At 42.5% G+C, this 26,996-nt stretch overlaps 2 long non-coding RNA genes across 3 annotated transcripts in view; both read right to left on the reverse strand.

Annotated features, from left to right (window-relative positions):
- LOC130204687 (uncharacterized) overlaps positions 1–26,996 on the reverse strand; it is a 40,908-nt gene that overhangs the window by 9,408 nt on the left and 4,504 nt on the right. The window contains exons 2-3 of the long non-coding RNA XR_008833757.1: positions 26,271–26,347; positions 20,692–20,774 (exon numbers count right to left, since the gene is read on the reverse strand). This is a non-coding gene — a long non-coding RNA (uncharacterized LOC130204687). The remainder of the gene's footprint in view (positions 1–20,691; positions 20,775–26,270; positions 26,348–26,996) is intronic.
- LOC130204685 (uncharacterized) lies at positions 5,530–7,826 on the reverse strand. Of its 2 annotated transcripts, none has more exons than XR_008833754.1 (3): positions 7,447–7,679; positions 5,655–5,722; positions 5,530–5,577 (listed from the first exon to the last, which is right to left on the reverse strand). It is a non-coding gene; the product is annotated as an uncharacterized LOC130204685 (long non-coding RNA). The 2 variants fall into 2 exon arrangements; XR_008833755.1 differs by lacking the exon at positions 5,530–5,577 and adding an exon at positions 7,689–7,826 and having other exon boundaries at positions 5,619–5,722; positions 7,447–7,501.

Genomic DNA, 26,996 nt, shown 5'->3' on the forward strand with positions numbered 1-26,996 from the left:
AAGATAAAGAGAGCAATGAAGCCTTTTTAAATGCAAGAAAGTCCTTCACAATAAAAGTATGTATGGCTACAGAACGGCAATAATTAAAACTCCATTCACATTTACAATATGGAGTCAGCAGGACAGCGGCTTCTTTCTTCACTACAGAAAAATAATTTCAAACTGAGATACAAAGTGGTTCAAGCCACAAGGGAGAAATACAATGCTAATGACGGAGAAATACAATAGGAATATTTATTTTTTTAGCCTCTTTTGTGAACGGAGCCATTCACAAATAATACAAATTAACCGCTCACACGTCCTCTTAACAAACTCCAACAACCTGAGAGGGAAATGAGCCTCCTCAAAAGTCATAGCAGAGTTCACGTTATGGAAAATTATTCTAAAAATACATAAAAGACGAGGTCGTGGTACGGTTCCAGTCGGAGAAGCCGTGAAAAAAACAACTTCCTGGATGAACCGCTTGAGAGAGCACATTCTGATGTTGGAATAAAAATTACAATTACAATTTTTAAAAAATAATAATTTGTTTCCTCTTCATACATTTGAGGGGAAAAAAGATTAATTTAAAAAATAAATTAAATTCAAACTTTTTCACCTGAGGCCACTCTGACAGCATTCCAAGGCAAGTTGCTCTACCTTTGCAACGCCGCACAAAGCCATTCAAATGAAAGAAGAAAATAAACCATGATGATTGAACCGAGGTGGGTCGCTGTACGCGTATTAAGACACAAAAACACCAATCTTTTCTCAATGCCCCGACAGCATCCTTGGAGAGATTTAATTTTCGCTCAAGTGCCCGCCTCCCATCTCTTAGAAAAGTCTGCTCTCGCTTCCCCACAAGGTTCCTCCTCCTCCACTCGGACGAGAGTTCAAGTGTCTAATCTTCTGTGTCTCAAGGTCAGCGTTTGTGTGCACCCTCACGGGTCTCGATTCAAACATGTGAGAAACAAAATTAATTCGGAGGCAATGTAAGTTGTTGAAGGTGTGTGTGTGTGTGTGTGTGTGTGTGTGTTTGCAAGCTGGAGTGCAAAGAGATTGTTGTTGGTTTCCGTCACTGTGCATTTATGTCATGCTCACAACACAATGAGATGTTCGGAGCACCGTGTGAGGGCTTCCTCAGACAGCTGACTCCGCCCACATACAGCTGACTCCGCCCACAGGCCACATGCGTCTCAAAATCCCAATTCTAGGGTCAACATGGAGAGGATGGACGGGATGGCACAGACAACAGGAGCGGAGTGACGTTTTCACACAGGATGACTATAGAAAGTTGATTGTCATTTCTTGTTGTTGTATATGCATATAAAATAAAAAAGGTGTGAGCAAAATGTGCTTATGATAAAGAGTGAGGCTCCTTTGTGCTTTAACGGGAACATAAAAGGGGGAGATGCCATTTGCACTCATTGTATTGTAAAGCAAATCCGATATATGTAATATGTGTTGCATGAGTCTTTGAATTATTACTATTTTTGACACAGTCTTGTTTCAACGATAGCTATAAACAAATAAACAAATAAACGAATGAATATATATCTCGCCAACTTTGTGTCAGTCTACTACGCCCTTCTATGCATCACCCTTAATCACAAGGAAACAAATAGATCAATACAGATGTGAAGAGAACAGGAGGGGCCCATTTTCATCCCTCCCTCCTCTCCACTTTTTATCCTCTGTTCCGTCTCATCTATTATTCACCCCCCTCTTTTTTGGCAGCTATACCTTCCCACCTAAATAAACCTCCAACCTCAGAGTCCTCCTCACAAAAGCCATGTCCCGACGATGTATTTATTGTTCCAGTCGTTGTTGCACCTCTGAGCCGACACACACACACACACACACACACACACACACACACACACAGTCGTTGCATCCTCAACACAAATATGAACCGGTGAAAACACCCGGAGAATAAGTGGAGTGTCGTTAAGTGGTGAGTCAGCCCGTTTAGGCTCAGGAAACAACACAATGGTTCTCTGCTTGCACACACTCACACACACACACACACTACTATGATCCCATCTGCTAAAACACAATGTGTGTGTGTCTCCCTGCATGAGCCCCATCAGTACAACTGTGTCACTGTGGAAGACATCAACATAAGGAAAGACGTATGAGGGAATAATCTCTTTCTCTCACGCTGCCGTCCTATAATTTAACTTAATTTAAAAATCAATGGCGGTGTTATCTATTATGAATGTGTTGGCATGTAAGAGTGAGAGACACACACACACACACACACAGAAACATTCACATTCGGAGGTAACACTAGGTTTTCCCACATGTGCCGACTCCAGATGGCCTCAAAGAGACAACGGGTAATGCCAACATCACACACACACACACACACACACACACACACACACACTGTAATGACCCAACCCTGACACCCCTCTAACCAGGTTTCATGCTGGGATCAAAAACAAAAGTATAAAAAAAACCAGATGTGGGTGAAGGCTTTAAAGAAGAGGGGGGGGGATGATATGACCTCCTTTAAAGGAAGAGGGGGAACAGAACCATCTCTGTGATGTCATCAAAGCACCTGCACGAGGGGTCGCGCCGCTCGATGTTTCATAGTCGTGCATCCGTCTTGTGGGTTTTTGGGGCGTTGAAGACGTCGGGTTGACGTCATGATGAGTCTCATAATTGTAACGTCAACATTCAGGTGAATAGCAAAGTGTACGCGATGCTCCTCCACGCCCTGTCCGGGTCACGGCCTGACGACGTCATACTAATTATTAATCATCAAGACGCCTTAGAATGGACGTAGACGGTCATTTTGAAAAGTAAAAAAGAAGTCTATTTGATAAAAAGCAAGGCACTTTTAAGAAATCCAGACCGCCCGACTGAACTCGGGCTTTTGGCATCTCCGCCTTATTACGGGAATTATCTTCAGGATATGTTGTCCCTCCGAGGATCACGACTTCTCCTCCGGGAGTGCACTGAGCTCACGAGCTGAGAACACAGAGCTAACATGAAATGACAGAGCTAATTGTTTCATTCGCCGCTCATTCCTCTTTACTTCCAGCAGTCCTTCCATCATTTCTTCTAATTTCTCACAATTACCTTCTCCTTATGCCTCTCTCCATCTCGCCTCTCTCATGTGGACATGTGTGTGTGTGTGACCTTCGTGAACCGTGAGGCCATTTATGGAAATTAGATGAAGTTGCCTCCTGCGTGACTCATTGGCATGCATTAAAGCAGAGTACAACAATAACACACACGCACACACACACACAGACGCGCACATAAAGACCATCTTAAATCGAGGATATAGGACTAGATTAAAGGTAAAAGCGCTTCTGCTTTTCTTCTTTTGTGAGACATCATCTGCTTTTCAGAGAAGCCGTGATCTGTGTCCTCTTCCCCGCCTAATGGATTTTGATTTTTCCAGAGCGCAACACAATTAGCTCGTCTTCCTTTTTTTATTAATGACACATTTACTCTTTTCTTTTCCCCCTCGCTGTTGTTTATTCTCGCACTAAATTGGAGAGCAAAGAGGCCTCAAAAGTGCATGTCATTTGTGCAATTTGAATATGCTCGAGGTTCATCATTTTTTTTTTAAACGTATAAATTCATCAGTGTTTATATTGAATGAAAACAGATGAAAATGGAATAAAAAGTGCAAGAATTAAGGCAAAAGTCCAATTTTCATTGGCAGTCAAGACACTGGAGTTTGACCATTTATAGTTATTTAAACCTAAGAGACTATGGCGCATAATCATTAGATAGTATTGATTGTTAACACTGTGTCTCACCAAATATGTTAAAAACTAATGGAGTCTTTTGAAAAACCTGAAAAATAATTCGGTCCCGAGGGTTGTTGACGACGCAGGTAAATATATATTTTTTTTAAAGGCTCAGTTTTACATACAAGAAAGCAAATACGGGCAGAACGCGGAGAATCTTGCATGCAAATAATTTTGTATTTTTCTCTGCCTGCATTTTGCCGCATGCGAGCTGTAATTTGAGACGTGAAATTTTGACACTACTCAGAAAGCGTGCGAGAGCCCAGGTCGACCTACGAGCTGGTGAAACAGGACTCTGGCCTCCATCGCGCTGGAGAAGGCATACACGATGGAAAGAAGCAAATTAATAATTGCATGGAACAAAAAACCTTGGCGCACTTTGCATGGGGGGGGGTCAACTTTAGTGTCCCTATAGACTCTTGACTCAGACTATACACTAGCTGGATGGCTGCTAGCATTCACCTGCATGCGCCTTTTTATATACACTGTAAGAAAAAAACCCGTAAAAAGAAGGTCAAATGAGTGGCAGCTACGGCTGCCAAACAAAAACCGTAAATTTAAGGTAAAATACCTTACTTCAAATAAAGGGCGAAAACCATAAATTTACAGTAATTTTCATTAAAGATTTTGCAGTGAAATACTGTTTTTTTACAGATTTTTCCTGTAATATTACAATCAAACACCTTAATTAAAGTGATATTTCTATAGGTTCTGCAGTGAAATACTGTTATTTTACAGATTTTTCCTTTATTATTACAGTCAAATACCTTCAATAAAGTGATATTTCTAAAGCTTCTGCAGTGAAATACTGTAATTTTACAGATTTTGAATGTATTATTACAATCAAACACCTTCAATAAAGTGATATTTCTAAAGGTTCTGCAGTGAAATACTGTAATTCTACAGATTTTTCCTATATTATTACAGTCAAACGCCTTCAATAAAGTGATATTTCTAATGGTTCTGCAGTGAAATACTGTAATTTTACAGATTTTTCCTATATTATTACAGTCAAACGCCTTCAATAAAGTGATATTTCTAAAGGTTCTGCAGTGAAATACTGTGATTTTACAGATTTTTCCTATATTATTACAATCAAACACCTTCAATAAAGTGATATTTCTAAATGTTCTGCAGTGAAATACTGTGATTTTACAGATTTTTCCTATATTATTACAATCAAACACCTTCAATAAAGTGATATTTCTAAAGGTTCTGCAGTGAAATACTGTGATTTTACAGATTTTTCCGATATTATTACAATCAAACACCTTCAATAAAGTGATATTTCTAAAGGTTCTGCAGTGAAATACTGTGATTTTACAGATTTTTCCTATATTATTACAATCAAACACCTTCAATAAAATGATATTTATAAAGGTTTTGCAGTGAAATACTGTGATTTTACAGATTTCTCCTGTACTATTACAAGTGTCCAATTATTATGAAATATAAGCTTTTGAGATTACTGTGAAAAATCTAAATACATTGAAACATCTACAAAACATTCAATGTTTCAATTAAAGTAGGTTAGAAACTGAATTACATATAAAGTACACACCAATATTGATTTTAAAACATTTTATTTAATGTACATTTTCAAAATCAACCAATTATTCACTATCAGTTGATAAGTGAAAGCAAAACATACCACAAAAGGTCCATAATTGTGGGCGGCTGTAGCTCAGTGGGGTAAGAGGGCTGCAACCCCAAGGTTGTCGGTTCGATCCCCGCCTCCCCATTAGTTGCAAGTCAAGTGTCCTTGAGCAAGGCACTGAACCCCAGTTGCTTCCTGGTCGCATCACTGCAGCCCACTGCTCCTTAATAACTAAGGATGGGTTAAATGCAGAGAACTAATTTCCCTTGGGGATTAATAAAGTATATTTCTTCTTCATAAATATTTACCAGAAGTGACAGTGCAGATAAAGAACAATCTTCCAAATTTCCAGTAATCAGCCAGATCCTCGGTGCATCTGGGGAAAAAGGAAGAAGGACAAACAAATTCACTGGAAAGTCCTGAGAAAGTTGGCTTTCATTTCTTCCCATTCCTTTAAACAAACTTAAACTAACTATTTTGAAATTGTCTGTACCAATTGACATTCTGTCAATCTGAACAGTCAGCTTTGAGAATGATAGTAATTAAATTATTACCTATTTAAAGCTGCACGCAGTGCATGTCTTAGCACTTCCATCAGAAACATGTGAATCACGAAAAGAAGAAAGACGTGGATTCACAACAATGGGCACGTTTCAGATGTATCATAGCAAGGTAAACACACTTGTAGCTAAACAACAAAGAAGCTAATTGATACATCTAGATCAAACCAACCACCGATAATTATATTGTGACATGTCTGAGGGTCTTTTCCTCAATGCCCCTTTAGAAATAAAAAAAGGGTAGATGATGATAATGATGACGACATGTCTTTGAAAAGTATGCTAACTCTACGGTGGCCCTGAGAGATCAACACACTGCCACTTAAGAAAACACATGCAAAAAGACAAAACACAGGCAAGTTAAGATTAAACTAGCAATTTGACAACACATGTCCAGTATTTAGAAAACATGCCGCAAATACAGAAAACAGAAGTGTTTCCAAAGGACAATGGTGCTGAGCACGGTTTGAACATGTTTGTTGCTGCTAGTTTGAGACTCGTGAAGTTATTGAAGTGACGTCGGCACCGTATACCAGCTGTTTATGTTGGGAACTGACTTTTGCTGCTGCTTTACTCTGCACGTAAAGTGACCGCTGCACGCAACTCATAGGACTTTGCAGAGCGAAAAGCAGAATTCAATCTCATATGACCTCATCTTCAAAATTGAAAAAGTTACGTTAACTGTAGCTTGCATAATAACCATATAAGCAATAACTTTATGGTGGTGATAGTAGTACGAGGTATGTTTATTTCAGGTAAGGTAATAGTGGTCTGTTTGGGGATTTTTCAAGGAAAGAAGTCTCATGGGAATGCTTGGCTTACTGTAGACTATACGTCTGTATATTTTTTTTGTCTAATAATGCCTACATGAATATGATGCAGGCTACAGGCTGTCTGTCCACACTGTTAAACCGGATAGTACAGTTTAAAATCTGTCAAATCTCCTCAGAAATAATCAGAATGACTGATATAATTCAGCTTTTCCGCTCTGCAAGGTCCTGCGAGGTGCATGCAGCTCACTTTCCAGTGAGTAGAGCAGTAGCATATTGTAGGTCCACAACGTAAACAGATGATACAATACCCGATTTCAATAACTTCATGAGTCACAAACCATAGCAACAGCAAGCCTGTCCAAGCTGTGTTCATCACGATTTAGTGTCCTCTTGAAACACTTTTTCTTAATTTGCAGCGCTTTTCTGTACCGTGTTGTGTCGTCTGAATTTGCAGCTCTAAATGCTGCACATGTGCTGTCAATTTGATGAAGTTGTTTTCTTAATTTGCTTGTGTTTTGTCTATTAGCATGTTTTATTAAGTTGCAGTGCCCTGACCTCTCAGGGCCACCGTACAACTCAAAAGAAGGCCGAAGGAAAAGCTCCTCAGTTTTTGTTATGGCCAGTGGAAGAACTGTCTTAAAAAAGTGCTTTGCTCAGATCATTAAAGTACTTGACAAATCATATCTAATATTAATCACAATGTAAGGTTTTGCAATAGTGGTTCAAATGGACTAATATCTTTTATATATGCTGCAGTGGATACTTACGAGTGATGGACTTTGGGTGTTTCCCCCCGTCAATGTTGTTCCAATCCTTATTGAGCTGAAAAATATAAGAAAGTTTCGTGTAATTAGCTATTATCAGTGTTGAAAAGGGTAATGTGAAAATGAATCAGAAAAAAACTGCCACCACATATTTCGTGCATGCAGAAAGTATTCAGACTTTTTCACTTTTTTCCCATTTTGTTATGTTGCAACCTTATGATAGAATCATTTGAATTAATTTTTACCTCATCAATCTACACTCAATACCCTGTAATAAAAAAGAGAAAACTGGATTATCACATTGACATACGTATTCAGACCCTTTACTTGGTACTTAGTTAATGCACCTTTGGCACGGTTAAAGCCTCGTCTCTTCGATAAAACGCGACAAGCTTTACACCTGGATTTGGGGATGTTCTGCCATTCTTTTCTGCAGATCCACACACGCGCTGTCAGGTTGGATGGGGACCGTTGGTAAACAGACATTTTCAGATCACTAAAAACAAATCACAAACCTATAAGTGACCATGGAAGGTGAACTCAATTTTAAGAATCATATCACCAGCATCACCAAGGTGCCTTTTTCCAATATATTAAATATATTATATTTACCTAAATATAAGACTTTGGGGGTAGGGAAATCCTCCAAAGATTCACAAGAAAATTGTCACCGTGCAATAACCCTTATACGATCCTTAAAACCAGTCTTTAGTTAATTTTGCACACTTTCAATCAACTTAAAGATCTGGATTCTTTTCAGATTCAAAGAAGGGCATCTGAATATGAATACCCTACAGTTTTGGACCGATAGCACTGAGCTAAGGGCCCCAAAACAGGTCCAAAAGGGCAAAATTGGGCTTATTCTCTTAAATTTGCATATTTTTGACAAGTGCAAAATGGCCATAATCTCCTAAATATTAGTCCTGAAATCCCAAATTGAACACAGACACTCAGGACAGAGCCTACAATGAGGTGATGGGTGAAATTTCCGAAACACCCACAAGAGTTAATTGGCTGTCTGAAATCCAGGATTTGAAGAGGGTGTGTGGTTTAACAAATCTGAGACCCTGTTGTGAGTTTGGGCTGACTTTAGCTTTTTTTTCTTCTAAACATGTCAGAGCTTAGCTTTCTTTTGCAGGTTGTAGCCCCTCCCAAATGGGTCCCAACCATGTAGGCTGGCCACATATAGCACTTAGCATCCCTGCTTGGGAAGGGTTTAAAACCGGAAAACAAAATTCTTCCTTCAAAGGTTAACAACTCCTCAAATGTTTGTACTATATGAACAATTTCAATTGTATTCTACCCCATTTGGGAGTGGCTACAACCTGGAAAAGAAAGCTAAGCTCTGACATGTTTACCCAATTTGACCCTTTGGACCTGTTTTTGGGGCCCTTAGCTCAGAGCTATCGGTCCAAAACTGTAGGGTATTCATATTCAGAGGCCCTCTTTGAATCTGAAAAGAATCCAGATCTTTAAGTTGATTGAAAGTGTGCAAAATTAACTAAAGACTGGTTTTAAGGATCGTACAAGGGTTATTGGCACGGTGACAATTTTCTCTTGTGAATCTTTGGAGGATTCCCCACGACCTCAAAGTCTTATAGTTAGGTAAATATAATATATTTAATATATAGCAGTAGGGTTATATCTGAGAGACAATTGGGAGGTCAAGGTCAGTCTGCAGAGTATGCGTGTGTGTGTGTGTATTTGTGTGTGTGTGGTGTGTCTGTCATTCTGTGTGTGAGTGTGTGTGTGTGTGTGTGTGTGTGTGTGCATGAGTGTGTGTGTCTGTGTGTGAGTATGTGTGTGTCTCTCCTGTGTGTGTGTGTGTGTGTAGTGTCTATGTGTGTGTGTGTGTGTGTGTGTGTGTGTGTGGATGTATTAGTTTGCATGCATATCAGTGGAAGTTGAAGGTAAATGTTTTATTAACAATTCCAAATTATTTCCCAGATTTTTCCAGATACCTGCTCTTTTGTTTGATGAGAAGTAAACGCCTGTAAATAACCCCATGAAGGGTTTATTGTTTTGAGTTGTTTGACTGTTCAGCACTTTCCTTATTGATTTTGATGTATGCCTTTTATATTGTATTGTTTGAATAAATATAGACGTTTTATACTACTTCCGCTTAACAGACAAATCAGACTTTTATTTTGAAAGGTAACAAGGAAGCGCACATTTTTTTAGGTTAAAATGCGAACTTTATGGTATAGATTACGGACAGATGCGCATTTTATAACAAGTTTAATAGTTGATTTGACCCGTATGGGACTGACTCTGTTAAGGTGGTGATGAGGTGGTGATAGTTAGCGAGTTTTAATTAATGTATTGTCACCTAAAAAGAAAATAAAGGAGAGTCACCAGCAGTAAGTCTTCACGCTAATTCATATGATCCGACAACGCTTATTGCTGTCAGAATACGCAGGCGAAACAACATATATAACATAATAATAAATAAGACTAGAGGTCGCTTTTACAATTCATAACAGCATTGTAGAAAGAGAGATAACAAACGGCAAAGATCGTTGATCAGAGACGTATTTGTTATTATAATACGTCAAATACAAACGTAATCTGGAGAGAAATACGTTTCAGTCAAACGTAATTTGAGAGTAATCACGTTTCAGTCAAACGTAACTGCAAATTGCATTTTAGGTCTAGGGAACGTAATTTTGTGATACAGGGTTGAAATAGAAGACGCAGCAGGTTATGACCTTAACTTGTAAAGCTAGAGAGCCACTAACACATACTGTAAAGGTGAAAGTTGTAAAACACATCTATTCATATATATTCAAGCCGTTCCATACGTTTCTATTGAAGTTACAGCAGGTGGCTCAGATGAACATGACGGCTTCAATCCTTTGAGGAGCACTGGTCAGTGTCATTGTGTCCTTCATTAACAGAAGAGAACTAATTGGAAAACAACTTACAATAAAAGATAAAGAGAGCAATGAAGCCTTTTTAAATGCAAGAAAGTCCTTCACAATAAAAGTATGTATGGCTACAGAACGCCAATAATTAAAACTCCATTCACATTTACAATATGGAGTCAGCAGGACAGCGGCTTCTTTCTTCACTACAGAAAAATAATTTCAAACTGAGATACAAAGTGGTTCAAGCCACAAGGGAGAAATACAATGCTAATGACGGAGAAATACAATAGGAATATTTATTTTTTTAGCCTCTTTTGTGAACGGAGCCATTCACAAATAATACAAATTAACCGCTCACGTCCTCTTAACAAACTCCAACAACCTGAGAGGGAAATGAGCCTCCTCAAAAGTCATAGCAGAGTTCACGTTATGGAAAATTATTCTAAAAATACATAAAAGACGAGGTCGTGGTACGGTTCCAGTCGGAGAAGCCGTGAAAAAAACAACTTCCTGGATGAACCGCTTGAGAGAGCACATTCTGATGTAGGAATAAAAATTACAATTACAATTTTTAAAAAATAATAATTTGTTTCCTCTTCATACATTTGAGGGGAAAAAAGATTAATTTAAAAAATAAATTAAATTCAAACTTTTTCACCTGAGGCCACTCTGACAGCATTCCAAGGCAAGTTGCTCTACCTTTGCAACGCCGCACAAAGCCATTCAAATGAAAGAAGAAAATAAACCATGATGATTGAACCGAGGTGGGTCGCTGTGTTAAGACACAAAAACACCAATCTTTTCTCAATGCCCCGACAGCATCCTTGGAGAGATTTAATTTTCGCTCAAGTGCCCGCCTCCCATCTCTTAGAAAAGTCTGCTCTCGCTTCCCCACAAGGTTCCTCCTCCTCCACTCGGACGAGAGTTCAAGTGTCTAATCTTCTGTGTCTCAAGGTCAGCGTTTGTGTGCACCCTCACGGGTCTCGATTCAAACATGTGAGAAACAAAATTAATTCGGAGGCAATGTAAGTTGTTGAAGGTGTGTGTGTGTGTGTGTGTGTGTGTGTTTGCAAGCTGGAGTGCAAAGAGATTGTTGTTGGTTTCCGTCACTGTGCATTTATGTCATGCTCACAACACAATGAGATGTTCGGAGCACCGTGTGAGGGCTTCCTCAGACAGCTGACTCCGCCCACATACAGCTGACTCCGCCCACAGGCCACATGCGTCTCAAAATCCCAATTCTAGGGTCAACATGGAGAGGATGGACGGGATGGCACAGACAACAGGAGCGGAGTGACGTTTTCACAGGATGACTATAGAAAGTTGATTGTCATTTCTTGTTGTTGTATATGCATATAAAATAAAAAAGGTGTGAGCAAAATGTGCTTATGATAAAGAGTGAGGCTCCTTTGTGCTTTAACGGGAACATAAAAGGGGGAGATGCCATTTGCACTCATTGTATTGTAAAGCAAATCCGATATATGTAATATGTGTTGCATGAGTCTTTGAATTATTACTATTTTTGACACAGTCTTGTTTCAACGGTAGCTATAAACAAATAAACAAATAAACGAATGAATATATATCTCGCCAACTTTGTGTCAGTCTACTATGCCCTTCTATGCATCACCCTTAATCACAAGGAAACAAATAGATCAATACAGATGTGAAGAGAACAGGAGGGGCCCATTTTCATCCCTCCCTCCTCTCCACTTTTTATCCTCTGTTCCGTCTCATCTATTATTCACCCCCCTCTTTTTTGGCAGCTATACCTTCCCACCTAAATAAACCTCCAACCTCAGAGTCCTCCTCACAAAAGCCATGTCCCGACGATGTATTTATTGTTCCAGTCGTTGTTGCACCTCTGAGCCGACACACACACACACACACACACACACACACACACACAGTCGTTGCATCCTCAACACAAATATGAACCGGTGAAAACACCCGGAGAATAAGTGGAGTGTCGTTAAGTGGTGAGTCAGCCCGTTTAGGCTCAGGAAACAACACAATGGTTCTCTGCTTGCACACACTCACACACACACACACACACTACTATGATCCCATCTGCTAAAACACAATGTGTGTGTGTCTCCCTGCATGAGCCCCATCAGTACAACTGTGTCACTGTGGAAGACATCAACATAAGGAAAGACGTATGAGGGAATAATCTCTTTCTCTCACGCTGCCGTCCTATAATTTAACTTAATTTAAAAATCAATGGCGGTGTTATCTATTATGAATGTGTTGGCATGTAAGAGTGAGAGACACACACACACACACACACAGAAACATTCACATTCGGAGGTAACACTAGGTTTTCCCACATGTGCCGACTCCAGATGGCCTCAAAGAGACAACGGGTAATGCCAACATCACACACACACACACACACACACACAATTCAATTCAATTCAGTTTATTTGTATAGCCCAATTTCACAAATTACAAATTTGTCTCGGAGTGCTTTACAATCTGTACACATAGACATCCCTGCCCCAAAACCTCACATCGGACCAGGAAAAACTCCCAAATAACCCTTCAGGGGGAAAAAAAGGGAAGGAACCTTCAGGAGAGCAACAGAGGAGGATCCCTCTCCTAGGATGGACAGATGCAATAGATGTAATGTGTACAGAAGGACAGATTTAGAGTTAAAATACATTCAATGAATATGACAGAGTGTATGAATAGTTCATAGTAGGCATATTCCACGATGGAGACCTCCACGATCCATCAGGCAGATGGCGGTGGGGAGGAGGAGTGGGCGGAGTCTCAACAGGACAGTGGCGTAGTCATGAGCAGGAATTCCACGACCCAGACGATCCATCAGGCAGATAGATCTATGCCGTCTCATAGGGTCCGATGACCCCATGAGACGTAAAGTCAAGGACTTCGGGAGAAAGCAGAGTTAGTAACGTGTGATTGAGATGAAAATTCATCCTTAAGGAGAGAAAAGAGGAGATAGGTACTCAGTGCATCCTAAACGTCCCCCGGCAGCTATAAGCCTATAGCAGCATATCAAGGGGCTGGACCAGGGCAAACCTGATTCAGCCCTAACTATAAGCTCTGTCAAAGAGGAAGGTCTTAAGTCTACTCTTAAACGAGGTGACTGTGTCTGCCTCCCGGACTGAAATTGGAAGCTGGTTCCATAAAGAGGAGCTTGATAACTAAAGGCTCTGGCTCCCATTCTACTTTTTAAGACTCTAGGAACTACAAGTAGTCCGCATTTAGTGAGCGTAGCTCTCTAGTGGGCAATATGGTACGACAAGCTCCTTAAGATATGATGGAGCATCACCAATCAAGGCTTTGTAGGTTAAGAGAAGAATTTTAAAAGTGATTCTTGATTTTACTGGGAGCCAGTGCAGAGCAGCTAGTGCAGGAGTGATGTGATCTCTTTTCTTAGTTTTAGTGAGAACACGAGCTGCAGCATTCTGGATCAACTGGAGGGACCTAAGAGATTTATTAGAGCAGCCTGCTAATAAGGAGTTGCAGTAATCCAGTCTCGAAGTAACGAACGTGTGAACCAATTTTTCTGCATCTTTTTGAGACAAGATGTGCCTGATTATGAAATATTACGTAGATGAAAGAATGCAGTCCTTGAGATTTGCTTTACGTGGGAGTTAAAGGACAAGTCCCGATCAAAGATAACGCCAAGATTCTTTACAGTGGTGTTGGATGCCAGGGCAATGCCGTCTACAGAATCCACATCACCAGATAATTGATCTCTGAGGTGCTCAGGGCCGATTAAAATTACTTGGTTTTGTCTGAGTTTAACATCAAGAAGTTGCAGGTCATCCATGTTTTATGTCTTTAAGACATGCTTGAATTTTACAGAGTTGGTTGCTCTCCTCTGGTTTTATCGATAAATATAGTTGAGTGTCATCTGCATAACAATGAAAGTTTATGGAGTGTTTCCTGATAATATTGCCCAAAGGAAGCATGTATAAGGTAAATAAAATTGGTCCAAGCACAGAACCTTGTGGAACTCCGTGATTAACGTTGGTGGTTATCGGCGTCATCGTTTACAAATACAAACTGAGATCGATCTGATAAATAGGATTTAAACCAAATTAGTGCCGTGCCTGAAATGCCAATCGACTGCTCCAGTCTCTGTAACAGGATGTCATGGTCAATGGTGTCGAATGCAGCACTAAGGTCTAACAAGACCAGGACAGAGGAATCCTTTATCTGCTGCCATTAAGAGGTCATTTGTAATTTTCACCAGTGCCGTCTCGGTGCTGTGGTGTTTTCTAAATCCTGATTGAAATTTCTCAAATAAACTATTATGATGTAGAAAGTCGCACAACTGATTTGCGACCACTTTCTCAAGGATCTTGGAGAGGAAGGAGAGGTTAGAGATCGGTCTGTAGTTAGCCAATACCTCTGGATCCAGAGTGGGCTTCTTCAGGAGAGGTTTAATAACAGCCACCTTGAAGGAGTGTGGTACGTGGCCTGTTAGCAGAGACACATTGATAATATCTAATAGAGAGCCGCCAATTAAAGGCAAAACGTCTTTAAGCAGCCTCGTCGGGATGGGGTCCAAGAGACAGGTAGACGTGTTCGAAGTAGAAACCGTTGAAAATAATTGGTCACGGTTGATAGGAGAAAATCCCTCCAAATATACACCAGGGCATACACTGTAATGACCCAACCCTGACACCCCTCTAACCAGGTTTCATGCTGGGATCAAAAACAAAAGTATAAAAAAAACCAGATGTGGGTGAAGGCTTTAAAGAAGAGGGGGGGGATGATATGACCTCCTTTAAAGGAAGAGGGGGAACAGAACCATCTCTGTGATGTCATCAAAGCACCTGCACGAGGGGTCGCGCCGCTCGATGTTTCATAGTCGTGCATCCGTCTTGTGGGTTTTTGGGGCGTTGGAAGACGTCGGGTTGACGTCATGATGAGTCTCATAATTGTAACGTCAACATTCAGGTGAATAGCAAAGTGTACGCGATGCTCCTCCACGCCCTGTCCGGGTCACGGCCTGACGACGTCATACTAATTATTAATCATCAAGACGCCTTAGAATGGACGTAGACGGTCATTTTGAAAAGTAAAAAAAAAAGAAGTCTATTTGATAAAAAGCAAGGCACTTTTAAGAAATCCAGACCGGCCCCGACTGAACTCGGGCTTTTGGCATCTCCGCCTTATTACCGCGGGAATTATCTTCAGGATATGTTGTCCCTCCGAGGATCACGACTTCTCCTCCGGGGGAGTGCACTGAGCTCACGAGCTGAGAACACAGAGCTAACATGAAATGACAGAGCTAATTGTTTCATTCGCTCGCTCTCATTCCTCTTTACTTCCAGCAGTCCCTTCCATCATTTCTTCTAATTTCTCACAATTACCTTCTCCTTATGCTCTCTCTCTCTCCATCTCGCTCTCTCTCTCATGTGGACATGTGTGTGTGTGTGACCTTCGTGAACCGTGAGGCCATTTATGGAAATTAGATGAAGTTGCCTCCTGCGTGACTCATTGGCATGCATTAAAGCAGAGTACAACAATAACACACACGCACACACACACACACACAGACGCGCACATAAAGACCATCTTAAATCGAGGATATAGGACTAGATTAAAGGTAAAAGCGCTTCTGCTTTTCTTCTTTTGTGAGACATCATCTGCTTTTCAGAGAAGCCGTGATCTGTGTCCTCTTCCCCCCCGCTCTAATGGATTTTTGATTTTTCCAGAGCGCGCAACACAATTAGCTCGTCTTCCTTTTTTTATTAATGACACATTTACTCTTTTCTTTTCCCCCTCGCTGTTGTTTATTCTCGCACTAAATTGGAGAGCAAAGAGGCCTCAAAAGTGCATGTCATTTGTGCGCTGGCCCGTATGTGCAATTTGAATATGCTCGAGGTTCATCATTTTTTTTTTAAACGTATAAATTCATCAGTGTTTATATTGAATGAAAACAGATGAAAATGGAATAAAAAGTGCAAGAATTAAGGCAAAAGTCCAATTTTCATTGGCAGTCAAGACACTGGAGTTTGACCATTTATAGTTATTTAAACCTAAGAGACTATGGCGCATAATCATTAGATAGTATTGATTGTTAACACTGTGTCTCACCAAATATGTTAAAAACTAATGGAGTCTTTTGAAAAACCTGAAAAATAATTCGGTCCCGAGGGTTGTTGACGACGCAGGTAAATATATATATTTTTTAAAGGCTCAGTTTTACATACAAGAAAGCAAATACGGGCAGAACGCGGAGAATCTTGCATGCAAATAATTTTGTATTTTTCTCTGCCTGCATTTTGCCGCATGCGAGCTGTAATTTGAGACGTGAAATTTTGACACTACTCAGAAAGCGTGCGAGAGCCCAGGTCGACCTACGAGGGGGCGAAGCGCTGGTGAAACAGGACTCTGGCCTCCATCGCGCTGGAGAAGGCATACACGATGGAAAGAAGCAAATTAATAATTGCATGGAACAAAAAACCTTGGCGCACTTTGCATGGGGGGGGGTCAACTTTAGTGTCCCTATAGACTCTTGACTCAGACTATACACTAGCTGGATGGCTGCTAGCATTCACCTGCATGCGCCTTTTTATATACTTGTACATGTAAATAAGACTCGGCCGGGAACATATATGCTTAAGATCCTTGATCTCTTATTATTAAATATGCAAGATATTTAAATCACTGGATTATGGATATTCCCCCCCCCGACTGCCTCCCGCTTCACTTGGCTTTCAAGTCTGCGAGTTCGCCTTCATGTGCCGGTTTATAATTCATCCTCCCCACAAACAAACACTTCCACGGGCGTCTTTTGTCTTCATCCCTTGTTTCGTTCCCACGTCTTGTCTTCCGCGCCGACCTTCGCGCTGATTGATTCCTTACAAAACCAGGTGCAAATCGGGTTTTTTTCCCTTCTTTTTCTTCTCTCATGCAGAGACCCTGCTGTACAGAAATCTGATGAGAAACTCCCACCAAGATACAGACACCCGAATGCAACCGAGCAGAGCCTCCCTCCCGGGCCCGTGTTCCGCTTCCAGTAGGCGGCCACACCGCCATGCTGCCGCACCGCGGCCGACACTAAATCCCTCTCAAGGAGCAGATGCTTGCTTCCTCTTGACATATGCCCCCGAGACGGAGGGGGAGGCCCAGGAATATTAGAAAGGGGGGAGACGGAGGGAGTTAATCTGGAGAGGGAATGAGGATATGACGAGAGGGATGGAGGATGAAGTCATTTGATGCACTTTTTGCTTTATTTAACCCTAACCCTAACCCTGTGTTATATTACCTAACCCTAACTCAAACCCTATGTTCTAATACCTAACCCTAACCCTAACCCCCTGCCAATTCCTACAGCATTTCATGTTATGATAGTCAGGCGGTTGCAGATCCAACGGTACCAAGCCCGAGCTTCTAGGATCTCGGGAAGCCGATTCACGTTTTTGTATGGGTTAGGGTAAGGGTTGGGGTTGGGGTTAGGGTTAGAAGGTTAGGGCTGGGGTTAAGGTTAGGGTAAGAGTTAGGGTTAGGGTTAGGGTTAGAAGGTTAGGGCTAGGGTTAGGTGACAATGTAAACGTGGCCTCCTTGTGGAGGTTAGGGTTAGGTATTAGAACATAGGGTTAGAGTTAAGTATTAGATAATAGGGTTTGGGTTAGGGTTAGGTATTATAACACAGGGTTAGGGTTAGGGTTAAATAAAGCAAAAAGTGCATCAAATGACTTCATCCTCCATCCCTTTCGTCATATCCTCATTCCCTTTCCAGATTAACTCCCTCCGTCACCCCTCTTTCTAATATTGACCCTAACAACCTAACCCTAGCCCTGATTGAAAGACAGACCTGCTAACCACTGACCCATAGTCGCCAAGCCAGGAGACCCGTGTTATCCCGTCACGGAGGTGACGTTAAAGCCCTTCCGAGGACAGTGAGGATTTAAAAGAAAGCTCTCGCCATCTAATAATTTAGAGTGAAAGGGGACGGGGCTAATGTCAAGGGATACGTTTTGAAGAGAGAATAGAGAAGAGCCAGAGAGCAAAGTGAGCTCCTTCTCGGGCTAAAGGGGACCAGATGGCCACGCTGGGGAGGGAAAGAAGAGATATGAGGGGATAAGACAGGATGAGGCCAGAGAGAAAGAGAGGAAGGGATTACAAGAAAGAGAAAGAGTCCCCACGTCCGATTCCTCTGAGCATAATGTCTACTCTGTCAGGTGACTAAACTCCCTGACAAAGAAAATGCATTGACGGCACTCAAATCAATCAGAAGTGTGGTTATTACTGGCTTCTGCTGCCTGAAGGCTGTAAACATCCACACTCACTTCAGATCGGATGTGTTTTAAAGGACCTGAAAACTTACAAATGTCCTTATTTTCAAAAATAAAGCACTGTGTTGATATAGATAATATAAAATTAATCAGAAATACACTCTCTACATAGTTAATGTGGTAAATGATATTCTCTGGTGTACATCGGTGTGTAGAGGCCCATCTCCAGTGTTCTAGTGGTACATTGTGTTATCGCCTTAGAAGACTAACGGAGGGGTAGAAAACCCTTGAAACCCCTTTTTATGTGAGCGCAGCTGAAAACAGTTATGCTGGTGAGAGAAGCTCTAAAACTGGCCTTCCTTTGAGCCACAAGTTTGAAGAGCAAAAATAATATTTCAAATAGAAAACGTTATTTCTAACCTTGTCAATGTCTTGAATATATTTTCTATTCATTTTGCAATTCATTTGATGAATTCTAAATTGTCTGGGTGACCCCAAACTTTTGAACGGTAGTGTAAATACAAATATATATATACAAGCTTTACATACGCAAAAAAAAAGCACTTCCCAAAACAAATACTGTTGCAAGGTGAAATATTTTCATTAAAGCAAACAAACAGGCGGAGAACACTTGGAGAGCAGCGTAAACACAGATTCTAAGTCTTTCATTAATACGCACAAGGATTTAATTAACGGCTATAGATGAGCTTCGTCTGTCTTCAGGACATGTTTGTTTGTGAATATGAATGCGTGTGTGTGTGTGTGTGTGTGTATCTTAAGGACATGCTCGTTATGCAATCATTATACGGTGATCTTGATTCGTCAAGCGTGAAGAGGAGAAGCACACACACACACACTCGTAAAGTGTGTTGACGGATTATACGGGAGTTTATAATCATTTTAATTAAGCCTCATTGTTATATGTTGAATATGTGGCATTTCTAAAGTTCACCGGGAAAATACAAAAGCAGACTTGGAGGACTAATTTAAAAAAAATAAGAACTGCGTTTCAGAATCTGTTGAGTAGCGAGAGAGCGACGCCATTACCGAAAGGAGGGTTCCTTGCGATGGAGACGTCTTTCCCACAATGCACTTGGAGGACGCTGTCATTGTGTCCGACGAGCAGCGGCGTGCGGGAACACGTCTTCTGATAATGAATCCAGGTTGTGAGCAGTTCCACCAGAAGGGTGATTGATTTCCACCTCTGCTCTAATAAGATGATGTCATTTTTTTTAAAACAGGTTGAGACTCAGACTATTCTCTTCTTTCTTAAGGCGGACGGGACCAAGATTGTGACTTTCGAGATGATCCCCTGCATCAATATATCGTTATGGATGATAAACTTACACCACGGTAAAAAAAACTATAACATCAGGAAGAGTAGAGGGGAATAACAAACGACAAAACAAGGAGCTGAAATGGTGAAATGTTAAAATATTATCTGAAGAATGCATTCAAGCAGTAAACAGACGCGAGGGTTTTTATACGTCGGCCATTGCAGAACAAAATCCATGAAATTATAAAAGGTTCTGATGAAATTCCGTGAGGTTATTTATTTAAGACACTGCGTGGGGAAGTTGTGTTTAATAGGCAGTTTAATTATGAGTGTGTGAGAGTGTGTGTGTCATGAAGTCAGGTGAATGCCGGATTCTTCTGTGGCTGGCGAGACTCTTCCTACAACGGTAATTACAGACTCTCGTCTCTCTGGAAGACGATCCAGCACACACACACACACACACACACACGCACACGCACACACTGATTCTGCTTAAAGACAACACCCATTACTCCATTCCTAGTTTTACCTGAGGAAAGAATAACTGTCACCACACACACACACACACACATACACCTGAGTACACTCACTTGCCAGCAAAAAGCCACAGCACCGTCTGTTCCTACCACCCACACACACACACACACACACACACAGGGAAATTGTCTCAAGGAGTAAGACAAGTCTTCATCCATGATTAATACAAACGCACACATGTTTAGCAGGTTGTCACCTTCTCCCAGGTGGCACACACACACGCACTCGCACACACACTTTTGGCGTGTTTAACATCTTGTGAAAAGGCCCCGGTGGCCTCGGAGGAAGCGGCGGACAGATTGGACACCGGGACGACGGGAGGAAGAGGAGGAGGAAGAAACACCTGTTATTAGCTCTTCTCCAGACGGCCGATCGGAGGGAAGTCGTGTCGAAGGAGGGACGGAGAGAACGAGACAGAAGGAGATCCTGGGAGAGGAGGAGAGAGGCGTCAGGCATTAATAATGGATGGCAGATCCTCAGAGACCGTGTTGCCACGTTAATAATGCATACGACTCAGCCGCAGGGGCAAGGAAACTTACCTGAGGAAGGATATAAAGCCCTAAAACCAGAGTCAACTAAGTCTGTTTAGAATATAATATACATAGTATAATATAATGTATATATACAGTATATATATATAGTATAATATAATGGAATTAATTTGGTCTAATATGTTTCTGTTATCGTGTCAAGCCTAGGTCATTTTATATGACCCTCTATTTCCTGGTAAACACCTGACCCCCACAGGAAGAAAGGGAAGTCCCCGACAGGAAGTACTTCCTCAAAACACACCGCTTCCCGTTTGAGGGCATCTTTCTTCGTCAACACGGAATTTTTTAGAGAACTCTGAACTCCGAAAAACATGTGTTGCCGCTAAACGGTAACGATCTACATGAGATTGCCGGTGGTTCGATGCTCGAAGTGATCGTGATTCAGATGATTTTAAATGAGCTGTGAGGAGAGATGACCGGGACGAGGCACAGACCTTCAATTCGAGCGGAAACTGCAGAAAAACGCAGCGACACGTTTTCCCAAAGAGCCCCCGAGGTGGAGTTGAAACATTCCCAGCGAGAGCGGCGGCTGTGCGGAAAAAAAAAAATGCAAATATTTCTGCATGAGAGGAGCGACGAGGAGAGGGCGAGGCCACACACACACACACACACACAGCAATACAGATGCATCTACACACACACATGTTTATGCTCAATTACAGGGAGACACACACACACACACACGTTAACACACAGTGTGGTGTGTGCCAGCTTTTGTGTGCGCACACACACACACACACTTATCATTGCATTGTCCCGCTCCCTCTCTTCCTCTATGTCTGTTACAACCGCTCATCTTTATTTCACACACACTCGCTCTCACTTTTTCATATCCACACACACACACTAAAACACACACACACACACACACACACAGGCAAATGAGCAGCACACTTAAACTAAATGTGTGGCCTGATGGTGAATCACTGCCATTTAGCAACAAAGACCTCAGCTTGTTGTCCCTTCATCCCCCTTTCTCTCTCTCTTCATCTGTCTCTCACACACACACACACACACACACACACCTCAACACGTGTTTCATATTCACGTCTACTATCTCACACGCGTACATGTGCAAAACACACACACACACACACCGTATGGGTGTATAATTACAGTGAGTGAAGCAGCACTAAGGGATAATTACAGAGGCCGGTTGCTGTTGTTGTTGTTTGTTTCCAACAAATAAACCAGTCCACAAACAAGATGGAGGGGTGAGCGGCGGGTCAAGCCATCTCTGAGATGACGATGTGTGTCATTGATCCCGCGTGCGGTTGCTGAGCACCTCGTCCTCTCCTCGGGGTTCAGGTTTCACATCATTTTGGGAGCTCTGGGTTCTGGGCTCTGGGCTCTGGGCTTTGGGCTCTGGGCTCTGGGCTCTGGGTTCTGGGTTCTGGGCTCTGGGATCTGGGCTCTGGGTTCTGGGTTCTGGGCTCTGGGTTCTGGGCTCTGGGCTCTGGGTTCTGGGTTCTGGGCTCTGGGTTCTGGGCTCTGGGCTCTGGGTTCTGGGTTCTGGGCTCTGGGTTCTGGGCTCTGGGCTCTGGGCTCTGGGTTCTGGGCTCTGGGCTCTGGGTTCTGGGTTCTGGGCTCTGGGCTCTGGGCTCTGGACTCTGGGCTCTGGGTTCTGGGTTCTGGGCTCTGGGCTCTGGGCTCTGGGTTCTGGGTTCTGGGCTCTGGGCCCACAAAGTACAGATTACGTTTGATTTGCAGTTTTTCATTCATGTGACTCTTCAAAATGTGCACTTTCCATTTCCCCATTTTGTCTCCCTCCTCTTTCTAGCTTTTGGTCTTTTTTTTCATCTCCTTCCAAGTCCAAAAGTCCTCTATCCCCCACAATACACACACACACACACACACACACACACGCACACACACACATACAGTGCACAGTCACCTGCGCTGAAGGTAAATGGAGTGTGAGGTTTTACTGGTGCTGTGATTGCCGGGTACGGCTCCGGAGGAAATAAGTGTTTGGTTTGTTGATGCGCTCAGACAGCAGGTGGCGGAGTCAGCACACCGCCTCTTGACCCGCACCGCGGAGAGGGGTGGACTCAGGTCCGGGGAAGAGGGGGGGAGGGTGGGTGGAGGGGGGGGAGGGGGGTTCTCCAAACTTAAGTTGAAACCGTTCTCAAAATGATTCCAACAAAAAGTAATAAAATGTTCCTAAATGTTACCAAAAACTACTTTGCATCACCGCCTCTGTTGCCTCCTGCAAACTGTGTGTGTGTGTGTGTGTGTATGTGTGTGAAGTGCAATAAATATTATGCGCGTTCACATAAAAAAGTGATGACCCCCTTTAAAACGCAGCCCCCCTCATATCTCTAATATAATGACCTAATTCATTAATTATGAACACCACAACATTATTAGTATTTGTATTGACTTTCTAGAAGGTCATTGAATAAGATGAAGGGATAAACATTGCACTATTTGACACGTCAAATATATAAATAATTGTTTCTGCGCTGATGGCGTTGTGATCTGAAGTACTTGTTGACATGTTTACTTCAGCTACACTGAGCTTCACCATTTAATTACCCCTTTGCTCGTGGGTTTAATACCCTAACAACCAGATCGCCATGGTTTCCACCTTAAACTCCGTCTTCAGACCGGCCTCCGGGCGTTGGGGGCGGGAGCTAAAACTCTCTAATTCCATTTCAATTAAAGGAGAGAAGACGAGGGAGCTTTAATTAATTGTCGTTATGGCAGAGACGTGTGTGTGCGCGCGCGTGTGTGTGTGTGTCAGGCTGCTTGATTGTACTCAGCTTGTTTCTAGTCTATGAAGGGGGGGGGGGCATTAGTTAAAGAGGCTCTTTGCAGTTCTCAGGCTCTCTTGTATTCATTTTATTTACACTAAATGAAAATGTGAACCGAAAGGACCAAAAGTTGTCCGTGTTTACCAGATGAAAAAACAACAACATGCTCAAAGGTTAATTCATATTTATCTTCTGCTATTTTTATATGAACAAAAAACGATGTTTGTTGTGTAAAAAACTTATTCTCATGGCGGCATCATTAAACGGAGCTCGATCCCCCAAAGTGACGGCGTGTAGGCGTGTACCCAACGACACGGGTCAGCGAGTCGGGGGGGGGGGGGGGGGGGGGTACAACCACCTTTACCAAGTCGTTGCTCTTTTTTTTATTCACCCTTTGTTTGTTTGCGTTATTTGCGATGGGATTTCTACTCGGCATCTCCTCGTCCCCCGTCGGGCCCTTTTTGTTTGCTTGTTGTTGTTGTTTATTTGGCTCGGCCGCGGGGCGTTAATGAAAGCGTTTCAGGCAGACATGTTGATTTTTGTTTCCATGGCGATCTCAGGAGGCCTGACGATGTCACGGAGGCTTCGGCCAGCACGGCGCTGCCCCCCCCCCCCCCTCTTTGATCCACATTGTCTCCCTCCGGTTCTCCTCAACTCTTCGTCTCTTCTTCCCTCTTCCCTTGTTCCCATATTCACCTCCGTGCATTTGTTTCCCCTTCTCTCCATCTTTGCAGCAGCTCTTCAACCTCTCCCGTTTTCTCTCTTTTCTCCTCTCCCCCTTTCTGTTTCTGACCCTCTCCATTCTGCTCGCGCCCCTTTCTTCCTTTGTCGCCGTCCGTGTGTGAAGAGCTGCGATAAATAAAGACGAGCATGGCATTGTTTGTGTGTGTGTGTGTGTTCTCTCAGCTCTCTGATAGCATTGTTAGCTTCTCCACCTCTCCTCACTCCACTGCACATCCAGCTACAGGCTTTCTTCCCCCTCTCCGCCCCCTCCATCCGGGCCCCGAGCCAGGAAGGCGGCTTTGGGGGCCAAGTCAGGGCCAGGACGGAGGCTTCATTGTGGGGTTGCGGAGGGCGTCGGTAGTGGAGGATGAGGACCGGGGGATCCGTGCCAAGCCACGGACCCAAGACCCTGATCTGGCCGGCCAGTCGGCCCACTGAAGGGCCTCCGTGGCTGGGCACAACATCAGGGCAGGGGGGGAGGTGGAGGCTGGAGGTCTCAGCAGCGGTAATGGCAATGGCTAGATTAAGACCTTCTCTCAGAATCAGCACAATGGAGGAGGTCTACAGCGGAGCACACACACACACACACACACTCACTCACTCACACACACACAGCCTCTATTCAGCGCCGTCCATGTCGTCCATCAGAGGCAGAGAAGCATGAATAAATACATGAGCGGCGTAGAGCTCCATAGGACTGATAGAAAGAAAGAAAAACACACATGAATTACAGAAAATGAAAGAATGGAAATTGAAAAAAGGGAAGCAGATGAATAATTGTGATGTTTTTTTGTACTACAGTAATTGTGACGGGAGGGGGAAAGAAAAGGGAAAAGGAGGGTGATGAATTATGAAAATCCTCCAAGTCCCTGAGCTCAGGAAACGGAATAATTAGGAAAAGTTAAAGAGCCAAGTTTGAACATTAATGGCATAAAATAACTTTAGCAGGCGTGTGCAGCAGTATCGTGTTTACTGAAGTATAGTGATTAAAGATCAATTATTTCAAATCAATTAATCAGACAGCGACAACTACCACAACTACAAATTAGTCGTCTCACATCTTACAGCAGATCCAGATGTTGTTATTTATATATATATTTATATCATTTCTTCTACGACATAAGATCGAGGTATTATTTATATCACATCTTCTATTACAGCTGATACAGATGTTGTTAATTTGATCACATCTACTACATAAGATTCAGATGTTGTTATTAATATCACATCTTATACTACATAAGATCCAGATATTGTTATTCATACCACATATTCTATAGCCGATTCAGAAGTTATTATTTATATCACATATTCTTCTACAACTCATCCAGATGTTATTATTTATATCACATCTTCGACTATAACTGATCCCGATGTTATTACATCGACCACATCTCTTTCCAAACAACTATTGCCATCACCACGGCGACATCTCCTTTAACTTCAGTGACTTATGAATACGAAGCACGTCGGTATCAGAACCCCTCACTCTGCTATAATGATGCAACGGGGCGCAGACAGAACCTCAACGATGGTCTACGTTAGAACCACGGGCAATAAATGAAAGAAGCTTCCAGCTTTGACTTTGTTGGGATCAAAGTTTTTATTCAAACTTTAAAAAATGTGCACGGTACTTTTGGTTTGAATAGTACCGTCTAGATATTACAGAACTATTGACCCAGTGGTTCTGTAATAAGTGCGCAAAATGGATTTTAAAAGTGCACTCATGCTCCCAGGAACATCTTTGGAGCATCAGGTCAACTTCAACTTCTTAAACTAGATGATGACAATGATGTCATCCGTATTTAAGAGATTCTTAAAAGCCTAATAAGTTTATGACAACATATCACGCATCAAACACAGCACCACATACACACGTCGACGCCCCTTACCCAATGCATCCGCTCGATATGCCCCGATATCCTGCATTATTCAAGGTCATTGTGAGAGTGGCGGGAGGAAGGAGGAGCTGAGGAAAGGAAGCAAGGAGAGAAGAAGATGCGTGTCACAATGCGCTTCATTGAGCCCTGTTCATGTTTCTTTGTGTGAGCTATAATGTCCAGAGAAGAGGACAGGAGCCCGGATACCGTAATGTCTGCAATAAGACCTCTTCACCCCCTCGTTCCTCTTCACCTGCACTGCACGGTACTTCTGTCGTCAAAGTGTGTGTGTGTGTGCGTGTGTGTGTGTGTGTGCGCGTGTGTGTGTGTGTGCATGTGCGTGTGTGTGTGTTTGCGTCACAGCTCTCAGAAAGGACCCTGGGACCCTCCTCGACAGTGAGAGCTTTTAGCTCTTCTTCACTAATGTCCTGAATAATGGCATCTTGATGGAGGGGCCGCAGACGAAAAAAGAGAAAAACGAGAAAAGGGGGGAAGAGGAAAAGAGAACGAGAGAGAAAAACAGCGGAGAGAGGCGGAGAAAAAGACGGAGCGAGAAACCTCTGCATCCATCTGTCTTTACCTCCAGACCCCCATCAGCGGCAGGCCTGTCATTATTCCCTCTCTCTGCCTTTCTATTTTCATTATTCCCTTTTTGTCTCCCTTTTCAGCGCCATGATGATCCGCCGAGATAATACACACATCTCGGTGTGTGTGTGTGTGTGTCGGTGTGTGTGTGTG

This window comes from Pseudoliparis swirei, chromosome 14 (assembly GCF_029220125.1).
Source record: "Pseudoliparis swirei isolate HS2019 ecotype Mariana Trench chromosome 14, NWPU_hadal_v1, whole genome shotgun sequence".
NCBI lineage: Eukaryota > Metazoa > Chordata > Actinopteri > Perciformes > Liparidae > Pseudoliparis > Pseudoliparis swirei.